We start from the raw sequence: 24,842 nt of genomic DNA on the forward strand, positions 1-24,842 counted from the left end.
CTGGCTCCTTTCTTGGCCGGGTCCCAGTTCTTAGGCTGGGCGCTCTGCTGGGGCGGTGGCGTCTCTGAACGGCTTCTCGTGGGAGCTTGCTCAGTAGAAAATACAGCACTGGAGATTTGTTCCAGAGGTACCAGGGCCTCGCGAGTGTAGCCAGGAGATCGACGATGTCTCAAGCCACTCTGTGGCTCTTGCTCTTGCCATTATTTGGGGGAATTTTTTAAAAGATTGCACCATGACATTAACAACCACGGAGTCCTTGTGGCTTGATCGGTAGCTTGACGGAAATGAGTCACGGGCCGTCTGAAGTGACTGGCCAACCTGGCACTCCAGGCCACGGCCTTGTCCTCGGGATCCCTGGACAGCGCGCTTGATGCGGAGTTCAGGAAGGTTCTGGCCCCCTTCAGCTGGCATCCCAAGAGCTTGGTGCCTCCAGCTTTAGGAGCCCAAGGTCTGCTCACCTTGGACAGAGCAGGAAGCGATCCCCAGCGGACGTCGGCTCCAGGATGCCGCGGGCTTTCCCTGGTACGTGGTGTGGCAGTCCTCTGTCACCAGCTTCAGGTCAGCAGCACCCCTGACCTGTACCCTGTTTTCTGGGTTATTTGCCAAATTAAAAGTGAAGCATTGGGGGCTGGGCTGGGGCTCAGTGGCAGAGCGCTTGCCTCGCATGTGCGAGGCACTGGGTTTGGTCCTCAGCACCACGTAAAATAAATAAATAAAATAAAGGTATTGTGTCCAACTACAACTAAAAAAATATTAAAAAAAAAAAAAAAAGTGAAGTGTTGGGCTAAGCTGTGTACTCTTGACCTGCAGGTAACTCCAATAGGCTCATCTTCACGTACTGACTCACATTTCTGAGAGGTGAGGAGCACCTCAGGCACAGCTAGATCTAGGGGTTCCCAGAGGCTCGGCCACGGTCTGTAACTCTTCCATCCGTTGTTGGATCTGATCCGTCACGTTCTGTTGATCTGTTGCACCTGTGTTCCTGAGGGTGTTAGTCTGTGGTTTTCCTGTAAAGTGGTCTGGGTGCTGGGACGACGCGGGCCAGGTGAGTGTGTCAGGAAGTCGTCCGTCAGCCCTGTCTTCTGGAGGAGACGCGGAGCATTGGTGTGACTCCCTCCTCAGATGCCTGTCACCCGCGAGCCCCTCCGGGACAGCTGCTTCCGTTTTGGAAGGGTGTCTTTGACGGACACAGACAGTCATCTGCAGAGTATGTGTTTTGACCCTTGTGTCTCAGAGAACTGGGGCACACCGTCGAGGTCTCGGTTGTCTGGGCAGAGCCATTCACAGTATCCCTTCGGGGTCCTCTAATGTCCGTGGGCTCTCGGTTGGTGTCCCCTCCATTTTTCATAGCGTGCCCCCTGGAAGCATCTCAAATTTCTTCATGTTTTGAGAGAATCAGCTTTTGGTTTCATTCATTTTCGTCTGCTCATTTCCTATTTTTAATTCCGTTGACTCTACTTTAATATTTATTATTTCTTCTGTTTACTTTGCGACGAATCGTCGTTCTGTTTCCTAAAGTGGAAGCTTAGACCCTTGGGCTTTCATTTTTGTTCTTCTCTAACACGCACTTCCTGCTCCCAGCCACCCTCTAACGCTTTTGCCTTTGCTGCATCCTACAAGTTTTGCTAAAAGTCTTTCTTTTTCATCTAGTCAAATGTTCTTTTAGTGTTTCTGAGAGCTCCCTGTGGTTGAGTCTCTGTTTCGGAACTCTCCGGCTGTCCTTGTCCCTGTTTCTGCTGTGCTCCCTGTGGCCTGGGCATCCTGCTCCTGGTGAGGCATCTGCCACTGTCCTCGCTGTCAGCTGTTAGCTGTGGGCTCTCTTCCTCCTCACAGTTCTTGACGCTGCCTCCTGGTCTGGTGCTGTCACACCTTCATCTGAGCAAGGACACGGGAAGGGAGGGTTTCCACCCCACTGTACAGGTCCTCTCCAGCACTCCTCTCTTCACGCAGCTCCGACTCTCCGAACTGTGTCCTTGTCTTTCTCTCTCAAGAATCTGAGTGAACGTCTCTTGCAGGCAGTCTACCGGCCTCACGGTTCCTCAACAGCTGTTTGCCCCGGGAGACCAACTTGGACTCACTCTGAAGGGTGCTTCATAGACACAGAGCTCCAGTGAGTTGTGTTCCTCAGCAACACCTGCTACTCCACCCTCTCCCGGCTCCCGCGTTCCTGACGAGAGGCTGATGTCATTCCTGGTGCTGCCCTGACTTCCTCCCTTAGTCTTCATACAAGAACCGATTTATGAAACCTGCTCTTTAAAGAATAAAAGCAAAATACTATTTATAATATGATCATTTTATAATTGATTTTCTATATATTATGTAGTTGTATTTAAAGCATTGTAGTCATATTTTAATTATTAATAAAATTATTAGTAAATATTAATAAAATGAAGATGGGTGAGATCACACCACGGGTGAAACTGTTGGCCAAGCCCTGGTGGAAAGAGTACAGCACTTCATCAGAGTTAAAAACATAATAATCGTAACCCTACGATATACCCAGGGGAACCCCAGAGACCCTCCTGAGACCCCCACACCCAGGGGAACCCCAGAGACCCTCCTGAGACCTCCACACCCAGGGGAACCCCAGAGACCCTCCTGAGACCCCCACACCCAGGGGAACCCCAGAGACCCTCCTGAGACCTCCACACCCAGGGGAACCAGAGACCCTCCTGAGACCCCCACACCCAGGGGAACCCCAGAGACCCTCCTGAGACCTCCTCACCCAAGGAACCACAGAGACCCTCCTGAGACCTCCTCACCCAGGGAACCACAGAGACCCTCCTGAGACCTCCTCACCCAGGGAACCACAGAGACCCTCCTGAGACCCCCACACCCAGGGGAACCCCAGAGACCCTCCTGAGACCCCCACACCCAGGGGAACCACAGAGACCCTCCTGAGACCCCCACACCCAGGGGAACCACAGAGACCCTCCTGAGACCCCCACACCCAGGGGAACCCCAGAGACCCTCCTGAGACCTCCACACCCAGGGGAACCACAGAGACCCTCCTGAGACCTCCACACCCTGGGGAACCCCAGAGACCCTCCTGAGACCCCCACACCCAGGGGAACCCCAGAGACCCTCCTGAGACCTCCACACCCAGGGGAACCACAGAGACCCTCCTGAGACCTCCTCACCCAGGGAACCACAGAGACCCTCCTGAGACCCCCACACCCAGGGGAACCCCAGAGACCCTCCTGAGACCCCCACACCCAGGGGAACCCCAGAGACCCTCCTGAGACCCCCACACCCAGGGGAACCACAGAGACCCCCACACCCAGGGGAACCACAGAGACCCTCCTGAGACCCCCACACCCAAGGGAACCCCAGAGACCCTCCTGAGACCTCCTCACCCAGGGAACCACAGAGACCCTCCTGAGACCTCCACACCCAGGGGAACCCCAGAGACCCTCCTGAGACCTCCTCACCCAGGGAACCACAGAGACCCTCCTGAGACCTCCACACCAGGGGAACCACAGAGACCCTCCTGAGACCTCCACACCAGGGGAACCCCAGAGACCCTCCTGAGACCTCCACACCCAGGGGAACCCCAGAGACCCTCCTGAGACCTCCACACCAGGGGAACCCCAGAGACCCTCCTGAGACCTCCACACCAGGGGAACCCTAGAGACCCTCCTGAGACCCCCACACCCAGGGAACCACAGAGACCCTCCTGAGACCTCCACACCCAGGGGAACCACAGAGACCCTCCTGAGACCTCCACACCCAGGGGAACCCCAGAGACCCTCCTGAGACCTCCACACCAGGGGAACCCCAGAGACCCTCCTGAGACCTCCACACCCAGGGGAACCCCAGAGACCCTCCTGAGACCTCCACACCCAGGGGAACCCCAGAGACCCTCCTGAGACCTCCACACCAGGGGAACCACAGAGACCCTCCTGAGACCTCCACACCCAGGGGAACCCCAGAGACCCTCCTGAGAACTCCACACCCAGGGGAACCACAGAGACCCTCCTGAGACCTCCACACCCAGGGAACCACAGAGACCCTCCTGAGACCTCCACACCAGGGGAACCACAGAGACCCTCCGGAGAACTCCACACCCGGGGAACCACAGAGACCCTCCTGAGACCTCCTCACCAGGGGAACCACAGAGACCCTCCTGAGACCTCCACACCCGGGGAACCACAGAGACCCTCCTGAGACCTCCACACCCAGGGGAACCACAGAGACCCTCCTGAGACCTCCACACCCAGGGGAACCACAGAGACCCTCCTGAGACCCCCACACCAGGGGAACCACAGAGACCCTCCTGAGACCTCCACACCCGGGAAACCACAGAGACCCTCCTGAGACCTCCACACCCAGGGGAACCACAGAGACCCTCCTGAGACCTCCACACCAGGGGAACCACAGAGACCCTCCTGAGACCTCCACACCCAGGGAACCACAGAGACCCTCCTGAGACCTCCACACCCAGGGAACCACAGAGACCCTCCTGAGACCTCCACACCCAGGGGAACCACAGAGACCCTCCTGAGACCTCCACACCCAGGGAACCACAGAGACCCTCCTGAGACCTCCACACCCAGGGGAACCCCAGAGACCCTCCTGAGACCCCCACACCCAGGGGAACCACAGAGACCCTCCTGAGACCCCCACACCCAGGGGAACCACAGAGACCCTCCTGAGACCCCCACACCCAGGGGAACCACAGAGACCCTCCTGAGACCCCCACACCCAGGGGAACCCCAGAGACCCTCCTGAGACCTCCACACCCAGGGAACCACAGAGACCCTCCTGAGACCTCCACACCCAGGGGAACCCCAGAGACCCTCCTGAGACCCCCACACCCAGGGGAACCCCAGAGACCCTCCTGAGACCTCCACACCCAGGGGAACCACAGAGACCCTCCTGAGACCTCCACACCCAGGGGAACCACAGAGACCCTCCTGAGACCCCCACACCCAGGGGAACCACAGAGACCCTCCTGAGACCCCCACACCCAGGGGAACCACAGAGACCCTCCTGAAAACTCCACACCCAGGGGAACCCCAGAGACCCTCCTGAGACCTCCACACCCAGGGGAACCACAGAGACCCTCCTGAGACCTCCACACCAGGGGAACCCCAGAGACCCTCCTGAGACCCCCACACCCAGGGGAACCACAGAGACCCTCCTGAGACCTCCACACCCAGGGGAACCCCAGAGACCCTCCTGAGACCCCCACACCCAGGGGAACCCCAGAGACCCTCCTGAGACCTCCACACCCAGGGGAACCCCAGAGACCCTCCTGAGACCTCCACACCCAGGGAACCCCAGAGACCCTCCTGAGACCTCCACACCCAGGGGAACCCCAGAGACCCTCCTGAGACCCCCACACCCAGGGGAACCCCAGAGACCCTCCTGAGACCTCCACACCCAGGGGAACCCCAGAGACCCTCCTGAGACCCCCACACCCAGGGGAACCCCAGAGACCCTCCTGAGACCCCCACACCCAGGGGAACCCCAGAGACCCTCCTGAGACCCCCACACCCAGGGGAACCCCAGAGACCCTCCTGAGACCCCCACACCCAGGGGAACCACAGAGACCCTCCTGAGACCCCCACACCCAGGGGAACCCCAGAGACCCTCCTGAGACCCCCACACCCAGGGGAACCACAGAGACCCTCCTGAGACCCCCACACCCAGGGGAACCCCAGAGACCCTCCTGAGACCCCCACACCCAGGGGAACCCCAGAGACCCTCCTGAGACCCCCACACCCAGGGGAACCACAGAGACCCTCCTGAGACCCCCACACCCAGGGGAACCACAGAGACCCTCCTGAGACCCCCACACCCAGGGGAACCCCAGAGACCCTCCTGAGACCCCCACACCCAGGGGAACCCCAGAGACCCTCCTGAGACCCCCACACCCAGGGGAACCCCAGAGACCCTCCTGAGACCCCCACACCCAGGGGAACCACAGAGACCCTCCTGAGACCTCCACACACAGGAAACCACAGAGACCCTCCTGAGACCTCCACACCAGGGGAACCCCAGAGACCCTCCTGAGACCTCCACACCCGGGGAACCACAGAGACCCTCCTGAGACCTCCACACCCAGGGGAACCACAGAGACCCTCCTGAGACCTCCACACCCTGGGGAACCACAGAGACCCTCCTGAGACCTCCACACACAGGGAACCACAAAGACCCTCCTGAGACCCCCACACCCTGGGGAACCACAGAGACCCTCCTGAGACCCCCACACCCAGGGGAACCCCAGAGACCCTCCTGAGACCTCCACACCCAGGGGAACCACAGGAAACTTGCACAGTCCCGTCAGCGTCGATTATTACAGAGGAAAGGCAGCGGCAGCCAGGAAGCCACTGGGGAGGCCCAGGTGGGGGAAGCCCCTGCCCCTGTTGCCAACTCAATCTTTGTTCCCATGCCAATCCAATTAAATATAGGGTTTTGATTTTAAAAAAAATGAGGTTGGTTTATCGCTTTGCTAGCAAAGGAGGAACATGGGGACTCCTGTCCCAGGGGCTGTGATTCTTTCCGCCAACTGAACTGCTAAGAGGTGACTCAAAGGCTGCATCCACACCTCTCTGTTGGAGCTGTGATTCACTTGTGAATTTGGGAGGTAGTTTCCGAGAGCTTCTGTTGCAGTCCCCAAAGTCTGGATCACTTGGGTGAGTGCTCAGGACAGATAACTGCCCGATGGGGAAGAAAGGTGATCCTGTCTCCCCTGAGGTCGGGGAGCAGCAGGGAGAGAGGAGGAGAACCGTGCTCAGTTTAACAATGAGTCACAGTGGCAGAGCTGCAAGGGCTGCATCCAAAGCTTAGACTAGACACTGTTACACCCCGCCCCCCGGGGCTGGGACAGTGGGAGCACCGGCCCTGCTCAGCTGGAACAGCTGCCAAGCTTCGTGGGGGCCATCGCCAATTGCCTGATTCCATGGTCCTGGCTGGGGTGTGGCAGATGAGAGGGCCTCCCAGAGGTGCTCACACAGCTCTGTGACTCTGCCTTCCTCTGCTGTGCTGCTGCAGGGTCCCTCTCACAGAGGTGTGTCTTCCTCTAGGAGCTCCTGAAGAGCCGGCATGGCCACGCCTGCGGCCCAGAGATTGGATTGCTGGCACCTGGTTTGTGCCTCTCTTCTCTGTTGTTGGTTGAGTTGGAGTGGCTGCCGATGCCGCCTCAGGTCCCGTGTCTCACAACTGACAGTGCCCCGTGTAGGTTGTCACTCGGGCCTGCGTGGCTGCTGCACACTGAGCTTTGGAAATCAGCTACCACGGCACCGGGCCTCTGTGTCCAGTCCTGCTCCCCTGGCCCAGCTGTCTTCCCACCCCAGGAAGCTCCTGCACCTGGGGATCCGTCCACTTGCTCCAGAGACAAGCCTTGGCTGGAGACCCCAGGGCTACCAGGTGGCTAGAGACCCACCCACAGTGTAGCCCAGGGCAGTTCCTGTCCAGGGCTCTGCATGGAGCTGCCCAGATGGCAGGGCACTGCTTCTTTTGAAAAGCAAGGTACAATGAGGACTGAGGGCAGAGGCGCTTGAGCCTCTGGCCCCTGTTGGGCTCGGTGGCTCTCCCACCTCCTAGGCTTCTGAAGAGAGGAAGCCAGGCACCGGCGACGCCTCAGCCCCAGGACTACTTCTGTTGTCACAGTGGGGAAAGACAGAAGGTGTCTGGAGCACTCTGGGAACAGGCCGCTCTGTCCTGCAGGCAAGCTGCAAGGAGAGGCCGCCAGAAGTCCACTGGCCAGTGTTTGCTGGTCCACCTGCAGCCCTCCCCGGCTGCCTGCTACTCAGGTCTGCGGCTGCTGACCGCTGGTGGGGAGTTGACTCCTCACTGTGGAGAGGCTCTGGCGGGCCATTCCTGGGGACAGCAGTCCCCTGGTACCAGCCGGAGTGGCACTGGGCTAAGCCCCAGGGGAAGCCTCCGTGGGGTCACAGTGTGCACTGTGTTCTCCGAGCACAGCTGGTGTTTTGGAAGAGTCAGGGAGGAAGGGAAGAGAAAGCAAAAGCTCCGGCCCCACACCCACAACGGGAAGTGGGCAGGCTTAGCGGGGACTGGAGGTCCCCGCAGGTCCCGGGAAGATGCATCTGGTCATCCAAGCTGCCTTGGTCTGCAGGGACAGTCAGGTTGCCGCTGCTTAGCTGTGTGCACGATTAGGCTGACGTCCTTGTCCATCCCTCCCCCAGTCCTGGACCCACTGTCACAAGCATGACAATAAGTCACAATGGCAAAGCAGCAAGGAACTCAGTCAAGGTCAGAAGAGACAAGTTCAGGAAATGGGCTTCTCTTGCTTTCAACTGGAACACACACAGCCCAAGAACTCCAGGCCTTGGGTGTTGGGCTGTGTCTCCTCTTCCACGGCGTGGGCCCAGGCACCTGCTCGCTGCCCCGGCCAGCCTTACCTCCATCCCTGGGAGCCAGCACACTCCTCCAGTCCTGGCCACCCATCCACTGCAAACCACCCCAGGTCCACCGCAGAACCGAGGGAGCATCACCGATGCCCAGGGACAGCGTGGCACTCCTGCTGCCTTGTCCTCAGTCCAGCTGCCACTGGGGCTTCGGCATGGCACACCTGGCAGTCAGGGCTGCTGGGCTGCAGGCACGGCAGGAGGTCTGGGGGAGGGCACACTCCAGGGTTTCCACCAGACCAAGGCTTGGCCACAGGAAGGGCCTGGGGAGTCCAGTGTTTGCTGGTCCACCTGCAGCCCTCCCCGGCCACCTGCCACTCAGGCCCGTGGCTGCTGACTGCAGGTGGGGAGTTGACTCCTCACTGTGGAGAGGCTCTGGCGGGCCATTCCTGGGGACAGCAGTCCCCTGGTACCACTCGCTTTCCCCCCGCCCCTCTTGCACCTGTGAGAGGTTTCTAGGGGGCTCCCTGCACGTCCACCATCCCAGGAGCAATGGTCTACAGGCACAGCCCTTGGCCAGTGTCCACCTTGCCAGGGATCCTGGGGTCAGAGCCACAGGTTCAACTGCCCCTTAGCTCTACAACCAATGCTGGACCACCCTCCCAGACACACAGGCCCTGCAGTCAGTAACCTCGAACACCCGAGTGGGCTGGAGGTGCACCCCTCCCAGGTGCAGTGTTCAGCTGTGAGCACCACAGTGTGAGCTGACGAGGGAGTCCCCTGTCAGGAGAGTCACTGCAGAGGACTGGCTCGCATGCCAGACTCTTTCCAGGACGGCAGCTTCCTGGCTCCAGTCCCCCTGGAGACAAGGGCATGTTCCAGAAAAGTCAGTCCAGATTTGAGGCTGCGACATGAGGAAACAGGGAGATGTGGCTTCTGGCCTCTCAGGCCACGCTGCCTGAGGCTCAAGGACAAGGCTGTCCTGGGGCTCAAGGTCAAGGACCCAGGTGCTGCCTTGCACTGGCCAGGTGAGGGGTCTCAGGGAAGCCCCTGCCCACATCTATTCTGGGGGGTCAGCCTGAAGCCTGCAGCAGCCCTGAGACCTCTGGGTGCCCAGGACTCAGGTCTGGTCAGAACAGGAGGCTTTGAGCAGGCCTCTGCTTCCAGAGGCTGCTGGAGTTCTCGGTGTGGCTGTGCAGTGCCCCCAGGCCTCAACCTGGTCTCTTCCTTCACCCATGGCTCCATCCCAGGGAGACCGAGCCTCCCTCTGGGGCACACCCACCGGCAGGGGTAGGAACGGGGAGCGAGGTACACATCTCTCGGGCACACCTGGGGACGCCCAGGACCCAAGTCCTGGCTGGTGGCTGATCTGGGGCATGGAACAGACCTGCAGCAGCTGCCAGCTCCACAGAGAGAAGGGAGACGGAGCCTCCGGCCAGTGCCCGGAACACCGAACCTGCTCCTCTCGGCAACCATCCGGCCCTTGCCCAGCTGGCCCTGCCCAGCCAAGGATCTGCCCAGCTGGAGAGCAGAAAAGAAGGAGAGAGGGCCCTGCCTCTCCAGGCCCTGCAGGGGAGGTCTGCTGGCCAGCCAGGGCACCTGTGCGCCTTCTCCAGCGGCAGTGCCCTTCCGCAGTGGTTCTGCAAGGCCCGGTAGCCAGCCCTTTACTCCATGGAAGCTGCACATTTGCTGTGGTCCTGGGGTTTCCGTGGGTCATGTGGTGGGTAGGTGCTGACACCTGGCCACCTCCCCTGAGTTGGCCTACAGCCAGCCTGGGCTGAGTGTCCCCTGGGTCACCTCTGAACTGCCCTTGTGTGCGCTAGACCCCATGCCCTGCCCTGTCGCCACCGCATTGGCAACCAGCACCCGAGGCCGCCTGCCTCTGGCCCTTCAGCATGGATGGCCCTGCAAACATGGGCTGTCCCAGCCAGCAACCCGCTGCCAGGAGCACTGAGCCAGCTGTGTCCCTCCCACAAGATCTGTGGCACATGCGTCACTGTCTGTCCCTCAGAAGGTCATCTTTACTGCAGGCCTGTGGCCCATGAAGGTGCAGCCTGGGAAGACCTTGAAGGAGCACGAACAGTGATGAAGAGGAAGAGGACAGCAAACCAGGGGCGAGCAGCCGTCCACGTCCTCTGGGCAGCCAGTCAGCAGCCACAACCCTGTGGGCACCTGTGGCAGCATGGGGACCTTCAGGGGCCCCTCATCACCTTGGACTCTCTGCCACCTACACATCCAGCTGAGTTTCCTCTGAGAACAAAGCTGGCTGAGTCCTGTCCCTGCACCCGAGGTGTGGTGACCTTACCAGACAAGGCTGAGAAGCTGGCCGTGATGGGCAGGGCCCTGGCGGGGGAGCAGTGTCTCCCTGCTCTCTGGGGTCACATCTGCAGAGCCCAGGCAGCTCCCAAGCTCCACAGCCTCGGGGCAGGCAAAGCACTGTCAGTGAGTGAGCCCAGGCCTCATGCCATCCCACGTCTATGGAGAACAGCCCCACAGGAGCCTGCCATGGTGACCCGGCCGTGGTGACCCTGCAGCGGTGGCTGACTGATGACAGAAGTGACCCTGCTGTCCTTGAGCCCTGTCTCTGTCGGGGTGAGGGGCCCATGCTTGGCAAGGTCATGGAGCCATCAAGAGCCCCTGCTTCTGCAGGAGAAGGCCATCCGGACCTCAGGGTGTAGAAGGAAATACGGTCCAACATGGTGGCCCCGGAGCACATACTGGGCTCTGCCAGCGCAAGGGAAAACCAGCTCGACCCCACACAGCCCAGACACCACAAGACTGCACGGAAGGCAGGACAGCCGTTCCTCCCCCAGGGTCACCAAGAGGGGCCAGCCTTGGACGCAGTCTGTCATGCAGGCTCTGTGGCTGTGTGAGTGAGCACAGAAGGGACCGTTGCACTTGGCACGGCCGTGGTGACTGCCAGATTCTGCCATGTGTCAGCTTTTGTCAGAGAACACAGTGTGAATTTTGCTCCCCCTCCGCGGAGGCAGAAACCAGCGGGAGCACAATCGGAAGTCGTCTCTGTTGGCTGTCCGTCCTTGCAACCGAGGTGCGATTCTTCTGGTGTCCAGTTACACACGTGGTGGACTCGGGTCTGCTGGAACCTAAGAAGGTAACTCAGCCTTCCGTGCGCAGGCCCGGGTGGGACGTCCATGCTCACAGAACATGGTGAACGGCTTTGAAGGGGCCCCGTCCAGGTTCCAGGGAGGCAGGTATCTGGGAACTGTATCTGGAACTGCCCGAAGTCTACTGGCCGTCTCCACGATGCCGACTGTGCAGTCCACCCCTCCCTGGACCCCAGCTGGACTCTGGCTGGTCTGCCTCGGCTCCCAAAACACACTCCAGGGCCTCACTTGACCGCGAAGAGTGGCCAGGGCTGCCTGTCCTGGGATGATCTCCCACTGCCTGGTGGCCTCAGACGCTGGGAGAGCCCAAAGCTGACTGGGAACTGGCCAGTACTCTTCCCCCAGGTGTGGTGTGGATGTGTCTGAACCTGGGAGGAGGGGGCAGACCCAAACCCACCACTGGACCCCTGCCAGCCAGCAGCACAGGCCACGCAGCCCACGGCATTCCTCAGATCGCTGACCTGGAGGGGCCCAGGGCCTGGGAAGGGCCGGAGGCCTCCATGAGCCCAGGTGGCTGCCTCTCTGATGAGGCTGATGGCAGGTGTGGCCCCAGCTGCCCAGGCCAGGGTCCTGGCCCGGTGCCCAGGGAGAGCTGGCTCCCATCCCTACTCCAAGAGCACCAGGCTTTAGGAAGCAAAATTGCCCTGAAGCAGAGCCGGTTTCCTTCCCCACGGCCCCCGGCCCTCCCGCCTCCCCACCCTCCTGGCCCTCTCATCCCCCAATGGCTCCCCCGGCCCTCCCGCCCCTCAACAGCCCCGGCTCTCCTGCACCCCCGTGGCCCCCGGCTCTCCTGCCCCCCGTGGCCCCCGGCCCTCCTGCTCCATCCGCTCAGCCCTCCCAGACATCTGACAGTCCGGGCACGGAGGCTGGGCTTTCTCAGTGTGGAATTTTTTTGGTTTGGGTCTTGGAACTGGGATTTGAACCCAGAGGTGCTTTACCATTTGGGTACAGCCCCAGTGCTTTTTATTTTTAATGTTGAGACAGGGTCTCAAGTTGCTAAAGCATGCCTTGAGCTTGCAACCCTCCTGCCTCTGCCTCCCAAGTTTTTAAGAGCCCATTGTCTGGACATTGCCCAAGGCCCATCCACCTGTAAACCAGAGTCCTTCTGCCTCTGAAAACACATGGTTTGATGGAGAAGTGATTCCCAAGGGTGTGCTGATTCTACAAGAAAAGTGACTTAAGGCAAGAAAAACAATCGCTCCCCCTCCCAGGATGCATGACCGGACTCAGAGGCCAGAGGGAGTCCAGGGGAGAGGCAACCCTAGGGGAGTCTTCACCAGAGGGTCAGCCTGGGACAGAAGCAGGGGCCATCCCTGACCAGGCACCAGTCTGCAGCGAGAGGCCCTGGAGACGGGCAGCACCCAGGCCTGCAGCTCCAGGCTACCCAAGACCGGAGGGGAGACCGTGCAGGGGAGCCGCGTGCAACAGGAAGCAGGAAGCTGCGGGAGTCAGCAGTAAAGACAGTGGCCCAGGCTTGCGTCCTCCCTGTTCCAGAGGGAGCCCACACTTACCCACAGGCCCCGGGCACACCCCACGCTCCCATGGCATGAGCTTGCTGGCAGCTCTCAGAGGCACATGGAACATTCTGTGGCCGCCCACCAGGGCCACTGGGCAGGAAGTATTCCCACAGGCAGCAGCTGCACAAGGGCCAGACAGGTGCAGCCACCTGCCAACCAAGGTCTCCACCAACTCAGCTCCCACCACTGCCCAACAGAAGCCAAACCCAAGCGGTTCCTGCAGCTCCGCCCCACTGGCCGCCCCCTCCTACCTTTCCCTCCCCTTGACGTGCACCCAGTCTCCAGGCCGCACCGTGGCCGTCACCCTGATTTTGGATGTGCCACCCATGGACTGAGGGCCGTTCCACCTGCCCTATGGGTGCCCCAGTTGAAGGCCAGGCAGTGGCTTCCTGTGCTAGGACCCTTGTCCTCACACAGTCCCACTTCACGCATTTCACTGACCACCGGGCAGAGCTGGTCGTGAGCTTGGTGCAGGGCAAAGAAGACCAGTGGGCACTCACCCCACTGGGACAAATGGGACTTAGACTCACTCCAGCAATCACCACAGCAGCCCGGCCTGGCCTCTCTCCCATCTGGTGCAGGATAGGGTTGATCCTCTTTTGGCTTCTGGTGGCAATTCATTGTGCCCAAGGCACACAGCAGGGTTCTGGGCCCCTGACTGCGTCATTCCGATGGGCACCTCTGGCCCCCAACTGAACCAGGACTACTTCCTGTGCAGGATCTACCGGGTCACTTGGGCACCCAGGACAGGTGACTCGGCAGCTGACAGAAGTGCTCCGCACCCAGACCTCCAAGGAAGAGCTCAGAGGGGCTCATGCCCAGAGAGGGACGTGACCATCAGGACACCAAGAGGCACAGAAGGCACCCAGTGAGCACCCAAGGACACCGTGGTGTGCAGACTGAGGGGCACGCAAGGAGGCTTCCTTGGGCGGCTCACACCCAGGGACCTGCCACTGCAGAGGGCTCGCCTTCCCATTGGGGTGTCTTCTTGTCCCATGTGAGGCAGGCCCCTCCCCTGGGAACGCTGCAGGACCACTGGTGGCCAGATCTGGGGATCACTGGTGGTGTTCATCAGGAGCAGGCTGGTCTGCGCACCAGGGGTGGCCGTGTGATGTCCGTTCTCAGAGGTGAGGCCAGGCGACTCTGGTCACCAGAGGTGGGCTGTGTGACATCTATCCTCTGAGGCAGGGCTATGTGACACGGACATGCAGAAGTGGGGACACCCGGCACTGAGCTCAGGGTGGCAGTCTGACGCTGCCCCCTGGCTTGGGGCTCAGGTTTCACCTGCAGCTCCTCCCCCAGCCTCTTGAACTGGTCTGGTTCAGCTTCAACTGCACCTTGTGCCATGCCTGGGAACGAGTCACATCTTCCAGAACCTTCCCCACTGTTCACGAGGCAGCTCACTCTGCTGAGTCGGAAGAGAAGGGACCAGTCAGATAGCGATCATCATGAAGAGGCCTCAGTGCAGCCTGCCTGACCTGGGTGTCCTCTCTGCAGCGCAGCCTTGTGCTGAGGGGAGAACGAGGGGTGGGACGGACATCTGCAGCGAGGCTGCGTGGGAAGTCCTCCGTAAATATGGCCGGTGGCTCATTCATGGCCCTGCTGATCCCTGGTGGCCCCCACCTGCAACAGGTAACAAGAAAGTGCAAAGAAGTCATTAGGAGACGATGAGTTCTGTTTTTAATATAATGTCTTCCATTGACTCTTGTGAGTGTTAACTTTTAAGGATGACGGCTATCTGACTGGCAGAAGCTCCCGGCATTCTAACAGCAGCTCTCAGCAGCCCGCCCTGCCCTCCTGCCCTGGGCAGGCCAGCGAGTTCCTAACCCACAGGTGCAAGGCCTCGCTGCAGGAGTCTGGCTCGCCGCTCGCCGCTCGGGTCCTTTTATGGCTGCAAAGAAGCTGTCCTCCTCTCAGCATCAAATGAAAATGCAGCGGGGGCTGCAGGCATTCAGCGCAGCTCCTGGAGCCCTAATTGCACAGCTCACCTGGAAGTCTGGCTGGAACGGAGAGTCCCGTCTGTGGTCCAGTGGGCTGAGGTTCTGCATTCGAAAGGCTCCCTGGGGAGCCAGCATGGCTGCTCCTCGGACCACTCTGCAGGCAGTGGAACTCGGGCCACCAGAAAAGAAGGAACTGCATCCCAGACACGCTCCACGACCTCTCAGCCCACGCTGGCCTGTGGGGACACTCACCTCGCTGCCCCGTGGGTGTCGTCTGCTGTGCCAAGCTGCCCTCGGCCTTCCTTCTTGTGGAGCATATTAAAATAAGTATTTGGGTCCTTCCTATATGCTCACACATGCAGGCACCACAATCAAACCAAAAAATCACAAGGAGATCAGTATGCGGACAGAATCCCCAGAGCGCTGGCTAATGACGTGACGGATAGCAAAACCAGGCAAGACAGCGATCCCTGCGCCTCCCAGCCACGAGGTGCCTCAGGGCTTGTCCAGTGGGGGGCTTCCCTGCTGCCTGCCAGCCACCACAGGTGGGGCCTGGGTAGCCACCGGGGCCTGCCACCCTCCACACTCCCTTCCCACCACCCGGCCGACAGTTCACCAGCCTGGGGCAAAGAGCAGAACAGCAGCCACTGAGGGCACCGCGCCCCTGCCACCCGAGCTGCTCCTGGGAAACGAAACAGCCCCATCGCTGGTGCCCACCTTCTCTGACATGCCCCTGTGGGCTGACTTCCTGAGCTCTTCACCTGCAGGGTGTCTGCCCCAGCTGTGCTCCAGCGGCGGGAGGAGCCAGGCCTAAGGACCTGGCTGGGCGGGCCACCTGCACCCTCTGCTCCGCAGTCCTCGGATTCATCCTGAGGGAACCAGTAGCCTCTGGGAGCAGCAGCCATGGCATGCTTCCAGGCCTGGGGACATGAGCCTCCTGGGCGCACCTTCTGCTGCAATGTGGGGCCGCGCTGGAAAGTTCCAAGGCTGCGCACCAGTTATATATGGCGAGAACACAGCCTGCCACCTCCTGTCGGGACATCTCCCTCTGCTTCAGCAGCATCCACCTCCTGAGAGACCTGGTGTTGCTCCGGCACCGTGGGCTGCTGCTCTTCCTTCTAAAATCAAAATTCACACTTTTATAGCTTGGCCAGAGTTCAGTTTGACAAAAACATTTTAAAGCTAGCAGATTTGATATATTTTTTCTCACTATCAAATGTTTCTCTAATTGCTCTGCTGCCTTGGAGTTCCGTGGCACCTGGGAGGAGTCTCAGGGGCTTTCAATCAGTGCTCTGCCTGTTTGCAAAGCTGCGGGGCCTCTTTTTATTTTTGGTCCTGATAATTTCTGCCTGGTAGGTGTAGAGGGGAGAGGAATTTTCCAGTCATTCCATGCCAGCCACAGGGCCAGGGGACAGTCCATACTGCGACCTCGGCCTCCCACTGGGCGCTGTTCCTCTCACGTTGTTCCAGGATAGATGTTCCAGGGTTGTGTGTTGCCTTGTGTTAGCTGAGCCTGGCCGACACACTGTGCACTGTCCCAAGGAACAGGGACACCCTGAAGGGCGCACCTGTCTTCTGGCCCCTGAATCTCTCCCAGTGGCGGCACAGGTGGGAAGGGAGTGTGGAAGCCAGGCTCCTGGGTGGGCCCGTCACGTCCACTTGCTGAAGGGCTGAGTGAGCACAGACCAATCTCAGTCTGGACACATGTCCGCAGGGCATTTCTTCACCCGCCTCGCCAGCCCTGGACCAGCCCCGGAGGGCCTTCAGCTCTCCAAGGGCAGGAGTTCCTGCACCCAAGGGTCACTGTGGAGGGTGCTCTTTGGCGTCAGGCCCCTGCAGCAGTGACCACACTGCCCTTTCGTCACATGCTCTTGCAGGGGCTAGATGAGTTTGGAGCTGCCAGGGCCTGGGAGCTGCCAGCTGCAGAGGCTGCTGATGCTACCCAGGGTCCTTCCCAGTCCCACTGGTCATGCTGGGTTAGGAGAGCCAGCCCACAGGACGGCTCCCTGGGCAACACCCTGCCTGCTGAAGAGGTGTGCTCCCAGTGTGTCCCCGAGAAGCCCAGAGCCACAGCAGTGCCCCTGCCATCCCTCGCGTCCCTGTCCCTCGGAATGGCCCACACTGAATGAGTTCACACGGATGCTGTCACTCACAGTGGTGTCACGAGTGGAGTCACGATGACGTGGCAGGAGGTCGGTCATGGAGCCACTGTCCACCCTGTCCAGGAGGCTCCCAGAGGGACAGAGTGACTCTCGGCTGACCACATGGCAGGTGCACCAGAGGCCGTCCACACTGCCCCAGCATCTCCTGAGGTGACAAGTGACAGCTCTTCCTTCCAAGTGTGGAGAGGGTCTGCTCCCAGGCACCCTGATGGGAAGGGGCAGAGGGAAACAAGATGGTGGGAGCCAGGGCCCAGCCAGCAGAGGGGCTTGACAGAGCCTTGTCCTGCTCCACGGGTGGGGAGGGTGCACGGGGCGTGAACGGTCGACATGGCGGGATGCTCTGGCCAGGTCCCAGGGAAGGTGTGCTGGGACACCCCGCATGGCAAAGGCCAGCCAGGCTGCCCCTCAGCCATCCTGCCCGTGGCACCTCACTCCCTTACAGTGTGTAGGCATCCCATGCCTGGCACAGGACAAAGGGTCAGTTCTGCATCCTATTCCACATTCCCGTAGGCAGACGATGGGCCTCACGCTCATGGAGAGCTAGGCCACCTGGGCAGCATCAGAGCAAGACTCCTGGGATCAGCCACGGATGCACACTGGTTGGCGGTCTGTCTTCGTGCCGGTCTTGGTCTCTGGGCCTCCTTAAACCACCCCTGGGGCTTCCTGGTTGGCGAAGGCCCAGGCAAACAGCAGCCAAGCTATCAGACTAGACAGAACGTCCCCAGGAGCCGAGAACAGGCCACGTGCCACAGGCAGAGCTTCCTGGCAGCCAGCATTCTTAGGGAGGGGCGTGCTGCACATAGGGCGCCCAGCTCAGAGAACTTCCTACCCTTCTGGGATCCAGCAGGCCTGGTTTGCAGCCCCAGCTGACGGGGAGCAGGTGGAGTCGGCCTGCCTGCCAGCCAGGAGCACTAGCAGCCCCTGGATGGGCTAGCCTGCCGAAAGCCATGACTGTTACCATGGTTTGTCCCCAGACTGAAGAGTCTGCTGTGATGTAGACTGTGCTTTCAGGCCACATGCTGTGCTCATGTGCGCATTCATGCATACGTGCGCACGCGTGCACACACACACGCACACACGCACACGCACACGTGTGGCCTGGGCCAGGCCGGCCTGTTGCCTCTGAGACATGCTGGCTGGGGCTCTGCCAGGTCTGCGGTGTAGGCTGGCAGGGCGTTGGAGCAGGGAGGACACCCTGGACATGTGCTCTGGAAATGCAGAAATGGCTCCACTAGTGCTGGCCACTGACCTCCACAGAAAGGGCCCCCAAGAAGCACCCACCTGCTCCCAGGCTTGGCCCGTGGCTGAGGCAGCACCTTTATTCACAGAGTGCTCCCAGGAAGCACCCACCTGCTCCCAGGTGTTCCTGCCATCCCAGGTGTGAGGCTGAGAGCAGCCAGGGGGCACTGGATCCGCGTGCACAGGATCTCAGACCTCGCCTCCCCCGTCAGCGTTCAGACTCTTCACCGCTTGAACGTGGACTGACCCAACATCAGGTCACCCAGCTCTACAGTCAGCCAGAGAGCAGCCAGGCCAGGCCAAGCATGGACACTGATGACCCTGGTCTCTCTGTCCTGGTGGTCAGGAAGCTGGAGAAGGAGCCTTCCGTTCATATTCCTTGTGAGCAGTCGCTTCACAGACGGGCACTAGCTAGAGAAGAGATGGCCATGAGTGGTGTCCCCAGTACTTGCTGAGACAGAAAGCAAAGCGACCACAGGAGCCCCTGCCAAGTCAGGGCATCGTGGCCCGATCCTGGAACACAGGCCAGAACCTCTGCAATCCAGCAGGAGCAGGGCAAGGCAGTGGAGGAGCTTAGGGAGGCCAGCGGCAAGAGATGAGCTGGGTGGCGCTCCTTGACGACGGCGTGACCGGCAGCCCCAGATCCTCCCGCCCCTTCCACTGCTTCACCTGAAGAGGGTCTAGAGAAGCCACTGCTCCTGGACCAGCGTGCACCCTCATACCCACAGACCACTGGAGTCTGGTTGTCCAGCTCCCTATGGGTTTCAGGACAACACACACAGCCCCATCTGGAGGAGGGGGACCCTGGACCCAAGCATGACCTAGGGGGTCCGTCGGCACAGACATGTCCACCTGCATGGTCGCACCTGGGCCCTGAACACGTGTGTCTCCATGACAAGCAGCAGCACTGTGGGCAGCTATGGGAAGTTCCTGGGCCAGAAGTAATTTTACGAGGGGGGATCTGGCTGATGGCCCTCGGTCCATGAGTACAGACAGGTGCTTTGGCTGCTGCTTCTGCTGCTGCAACTTGACTTGTCAGTCTGTCAGCAAGCAGGCCGAAGCTCCGCAGAGCTGTCGACCAGAGGAAGGACAGGGGAAGGAGAAGCCAGCCCCCTGACCTGATGACTGGCTCTCCAAGAAGCTTGCTCCCCGGTGTCAGGTGGCTGGCAACGTGTCTGACCCAGGCCAGGTCCTTCCAGACGGAGCTCACACAGTGCTGGGTCTAGCTCCGGGCCCCACAGCTCAAGGACATGTTGGCAGACATGTCTGGGGACAGCTGATGGAGAGCTCGGCTGAGAGGTGGGGACTGGCTGTGGGACACTTCACGTCTCCACTCTTGGCTCCTGAGCAGCTCCCAGAGGCTCGGGATCTGGAGGAGGATCAGAGCGGCCAGTGGGGCCAGGCGGCTCCCGCACCAGCATGCTCCGGCCTCCTGCTCCCCGGCGCTGTCAGGCCCACATTTCCTTCATCACAGCAAACAGACCTCAAACACTGACACAGATCGGGATGCTGTCTCCCCCTCCCGGTGTCTGGGAGACACTGCCAAGCTCTCCTCACCTGTGAAGCCAGGGCAGCACCAGAGCGTCCCAGCGCAGTCTCGTCTCACCCTGAAGCAGAGTTCCATCTTCTCTACCAGAGACCTCAGGCTAGGGGCCCTGCAGTGCCCTTGCTCCAGGTGTCAGAGAATGACCCGTCCCTGCCGTCCCTGGAGTGAGGCTGAGAACAGGCCCGGGGCACTGAATCGTCACCTGTGCCATGCGGTCCTGGACCAAAGACGCTGCTCCAGGACAGCCTCGAGGCCCGCGGGTCCTCCCGGGACTCACAGCACAGGAGCCCCACGGAGCCACTGCTCCCGTTCCAAGAGGCCCATGGAGTCCTTCCTGCCCCTGGACAGCCAGCCCTGTGGGGTGCCCAGACCTTCTCTGGAGCAACTGGGCCTCGTCTCCATGGTTTCCCATGGGCGAGTAGGGCCAGGAGGAGCAGAGCCAAGAGCTGGAGAGAGGGCTGGTGTCCATGAAACCCCACTCAGTCCCCTTGGGCACCTGGCTGCAGGGCCAACTCCTGAGTGCTGGGCCAGTTTGCAGTGTGGGCTGGCTTGAGCCGAGAGCCCTGGCTAACATGCTGACCCTGCAGCAGAGGCCGCCTATGGACAAATAAGCCTCTCCCTGTTGGGTAGACACTAGGGCAGAGGGGAGTGTTGGGCAAAGTCTGCCGTACTGTCATCTGGCTTGAGACTGGCGATGACACCTGCACAACTGTTTTCCCCTTCCTTTTCATTTTTAGTGTGAGGATGTCTAATAGATCAGGTTCTTTGTTGGACTTTGTTGGACTTTGGCTCACTCCGTTGGTGGGTGATGAGAAATAGTGTTTCTCGGTGTTCCAGAAGGTGGTGACCTTCTGGTGAATGCTGCCAGGGCTTCCAGCAGAGCACCTCCCCGTCGTCACCGTCACCGTTGTGCTCAGAGGCCACAGAGGGAAGCCGGGCACCTCCCCCTGCAGTCTCCTGAGTGGAGGCTGCAGTGGCGGGAGACCATGAGTGGGAATGGTGTGTCCCTCGAGCTCCTGTTGGTGTGGGAATGCTCAGAGGAAGGGGATTGGATGGTGAGGGCTGTGACTAACCAGCCCGTCGGGCTCCCAGGACTGACTGGGAGGGACCTGTGGGCTGGAGGGGTGGGTCCCTGCAGCTGTGCCGGGAAGGGGGCCTCTCCCCGAGTCCCTTCCTTTCTCTCTTCTCTGCTGTCATTAGTTAACAGATTTCCTCTGCTGGTCCCTTCCCCCGTGATCTGCTGCCTCCACTTGGACCCAAAGCAATGGAGTCAGCCATCTTGGACAGAAACCTCTGAAACCAGGAAACCTCAATTAAACTTTTCCCCTTCCAAGTTGTTCTTGCCAAGTGTTTTGGTCATGCTAATGGAAAAGCTAACTAAAACAGAAATCACTACTGAGATGTGGGGTCCTTGTAGCCAACCTAACCCTGGGCTTCAGAAGCATTGGGAAATGGTTGGAGGAAGGAATTTTGGAAAGTTTAGAGATGAAAGATGCAAAAGTTTTGGGATTTGTAGGCAGAGCTTAAGGCAGTTCTGCTGGGAGCTTAGACCAGAATGCCGATAGAACTGTGGACCCTAAAGACTTATGTCAGGGGCTGGGGCTGTGTGTGATGCTCACATTCAGGACCCCCAAAGACCACCAGAGACCCAAGATCAATGTAAGCAGCAAAGAGGTGCTTACTGCGAGCTAGCTCGGTCCTCCGCACGCGCGCACACACAGCAACTGGTGACGCTGAGAGGCCCCGAGCCCTGGGTTTGCAGCAGTTTTACACACTCTTTGGAGAGGGCAGGGACTTCACCTACATCATAGCATCCCTTAGCAAATCATCACACACCGCGGGAAAATCAAATAACAACTCTAAAACATGATTAGCACACTCACTGGCGGGAATAAGTTGGGTAGGGGGGATTGGTCAGTACAAAAGGGGGATTCATTTGAACGGATTGGTTTAAGCCAAGAGGGGTGTACGTGCTGAACTACCTGGTTTCCCAACATGTTATCAACCACCATAAACCACTGGGGGGGTCATCTGGCATCCCAGGTATTTCCCTGTCTCCTGCTGATTGGTGGCTGCTAGGGGGCTGCTATGGGTCCCCACCTAGCCTGACTGAGTCAGGGACACCTGGCGCAGCAGATCTCTCCTGTTATTTGTAGATAAACAACTCAGCAGGGTGGGAATGTGCCTAGGAGTGCTCTGTGGGTTTTTCCAAGGACAAAGGTGATGTCCCTTCCTTGGACAGGCTTTGCTCTGAGGTAGAGGCTGGTTTTTCAGTAGCTCAGTGGTAGAGTGCTTGCTCTTGGGCTTTTGGGCTTTTCCCAGACTTCATTAACATTCCAAGAGTTGTCCTGCGTTTCCCGGATTTCATTCTCAACCTGGCCTCCATTTTAGATCTTACTCCATATTAGACCCGATTTACCTGACTACACTGACTACCTAACTTTAAATCTGGCTTCAATGAGGTTTCAGAGAGAAATGAAGACTTTGTTGGGAATGATCTCTATTGGGAATTGGACTAGTGATCATTCATGTTTCCTCTTGGCAAAGAACTTGTCTACATTTTCCCCATCCTATGAGAATTTGTGTGAGGCTGACTTCAAAGGTGATGAACTAACTAATCTAGCCAAGGAAATTTCAAGGCAGCAAAGCATTCAGTTAATGATATGGATATTGCTGGCATTTTTAGCCAGGTTTACTGTGAGGATTCGGAATAGAAAGCAGAGCTAAATGATTTTTTTTTTTAATTACAGTTTGGCCAGAAAAGTGCCTGTAAAGTTGGCCAAGGAAATTGTGCTTTTTGAAGAGATTAGAACCCTTAAAAATATGCTAAGTACTTAGCACAGAGACCATAGGAAAGATGGCTTGAGGCACCTCAGGAATCTGCAAGACCACACCTACTTACTACTAGTTGCAGAGCACAGGACAGAATATTCCATTGAGGAAAGACAGTAGATGCCCTGCTTACACAGGGGTGCCTAGGAAGTCGATTCACTATGCTGAGCCGTGCAGGCACTCCGAGGCTGCTACGCTGTGATTCTAGGGGGCTAGGTACTGTGCTAGCTGGCTGCATCATCCACAGGGTTCTGCAGGAATGCAGGATGCTCAAGTTAAGGGTCATGGAGTTTTCCACCAAGATCTCAAAGGGAGGCCTGGGAGGTCAGACAAAGTGTAGAGGGGTCGGAGTCCCTGCGGGCTGCCCTGAGAGGAGTGTTCAGAGGTGAAATGATTGGCTCTTGAGGGCTGTCACCTGATCAGTCCATCCCAGTTTGGACAAAATGGGGGGTGACTGTGGGCAGATGGGGCGTGGCTGCAGGAGGTGGGCCACTGGGGGCTGCCCTGGACGGGTGCATCTTCCCTGAGTTCCTCCCTCTCGGTGTCTCTGCTTCCTGACTGCACCATGTGCTAGGCAGCTCTTCCCCACTGGGTCCTTCCACCATCATGTGCTGCCTCACCCTGGGCCCAGAGCTGTGGAGTCATGGTCTGTGGACTGAGACCTCCGAAACCCTGAGCCCCTGATAAACTTTCCTCCTAAGTTGCTCTTGTGGGATGTTTGGCCACCATGCAGAGGAGCCAAACGGCACCCTTGGTGTGTGGTGCATTCCAACGTCCCACAATTCTTGGTGGAAAATGCAGGAAAATAATAGATTCTTACGATCCGCGGCTACAGCGAGCTGGAGACCTCTCCTCACACTGCCCTGCATGTTCCGCCCGCTCCTTTCCCATCGGTACCTTGGACGTACACGTGGCGGCGGGGTTCCTAGTGCCAGGTTCACTTGCCCTTCCCCACACCCTGCCCATCCCTTCCTCCTCCTGCCCAGTCTGCAGGCTCTGCCCTACTGGCCTCCCTGAGTCACCATCGTCACCAACTTAGATGTGCTAAATGGTGAACCGAGGCACAATCGAGTGGTGAAGAGTTCATCTGAACAAGCAGGGATTTGTGGATCAGTCAGCTCCCAGCCGGAAGGGGCTTGGGATCCCTGAGGGAAATGGGCAAGGCAAACACAAGCAGAGGTAAGCCGGCACGGGCCTGGCTCGCGACAGGGCAGCTCCATTGGCTTGTCTGGCTGCAGAGCCCCGGGCACGGCGCCCTGAGCCTGCAGCTGCTTTTCTTTCTTAACCCCGGCCTGGAGGGCCAGCTGTGAGCTACGCCCAAGTCTGCACATTGGAGCACCTGGAGGCCTGCTGGAGGGCCGCGGGCAGCTGCAGGCCCGTCTCTGTTAGTGCCTGTTCCCGGAGTCAGGTGCTTCCCCTCCTGGTTTCCTTCTTCTTCTTTTTTTAATGAGAGAGAGAGAGAGAGAGAGAGAGAGAGAGAGAGAGAGAGAGAGAGAGAGAGAGAATCTTAATATTTATTTTTTAGTTTTCGGCGTACACATCTTTGTTGGTATGTGGTGCTGAGGATCGAACCCGGGCCGCACGCCTGCCAGGCGAGCGCGCTACCGCTTGAGCCACATCCCCAGCCCTCCTGGTTTCCTTCAAATCAGCAATCTTCTTCCAGGTCTTAAATGTGATTTTCATTTCTTTTCAGAACAAGAGGGGCCCACCTTATTGTTGGCATCAGCTCTCTTGAGACACCGCTGGACGCTATGTGTGCTGCCATCTAAAGTGGACAGCTCAATGGCTCTTGCCAGTTCCCAGTGTCATGGGCCACTTGGGAAGTCTGCCACCTGCACAGAAGCCACATCCAGTAGCCCAGACCTGGCTTTCTCCCTGGCCGAAGGCCACATATCCACTGAGGGGTGTGGAGCTGGACTTGGGCGCTGAGCTCTTCAGCAGGTCTGCCTAACTCTCCTGATTCTCGCTGGCTTTTTTTCTGGTGTTCTGTGTGAGAGACAGAGGCCTGTCTCTGACGATGGCACCTCTCTGACGCTGAGGCAAAGGAGCTGGCCTTCCCAGGGTCTCAGCCTTCCCATGGCCAGGCTCACCTGGTTCCTTCCACTGCCTTCTGTGTTTCTTTCTCTAGTTTGTAGCATTGTGCATCTTTGTGCCTTTGAGTGAACT

Source organism: Marmota monax, unplaced genomic scaffold (genome assembly GCF_021218885.2).
Source record: "Marmota monax isolate L192 unplaced genomic scaffold, Marmota_monax_Labrador192_F-V1.1 WCK01_AAM20220418_F8-fsc00060, whole genome shotgun sequence".
Lineage (NCBI taxonomy): Eukaryota > Metazoa > Chordata > Mammalia > Rodentia > Sciuridae > Marmota > Marmota monax.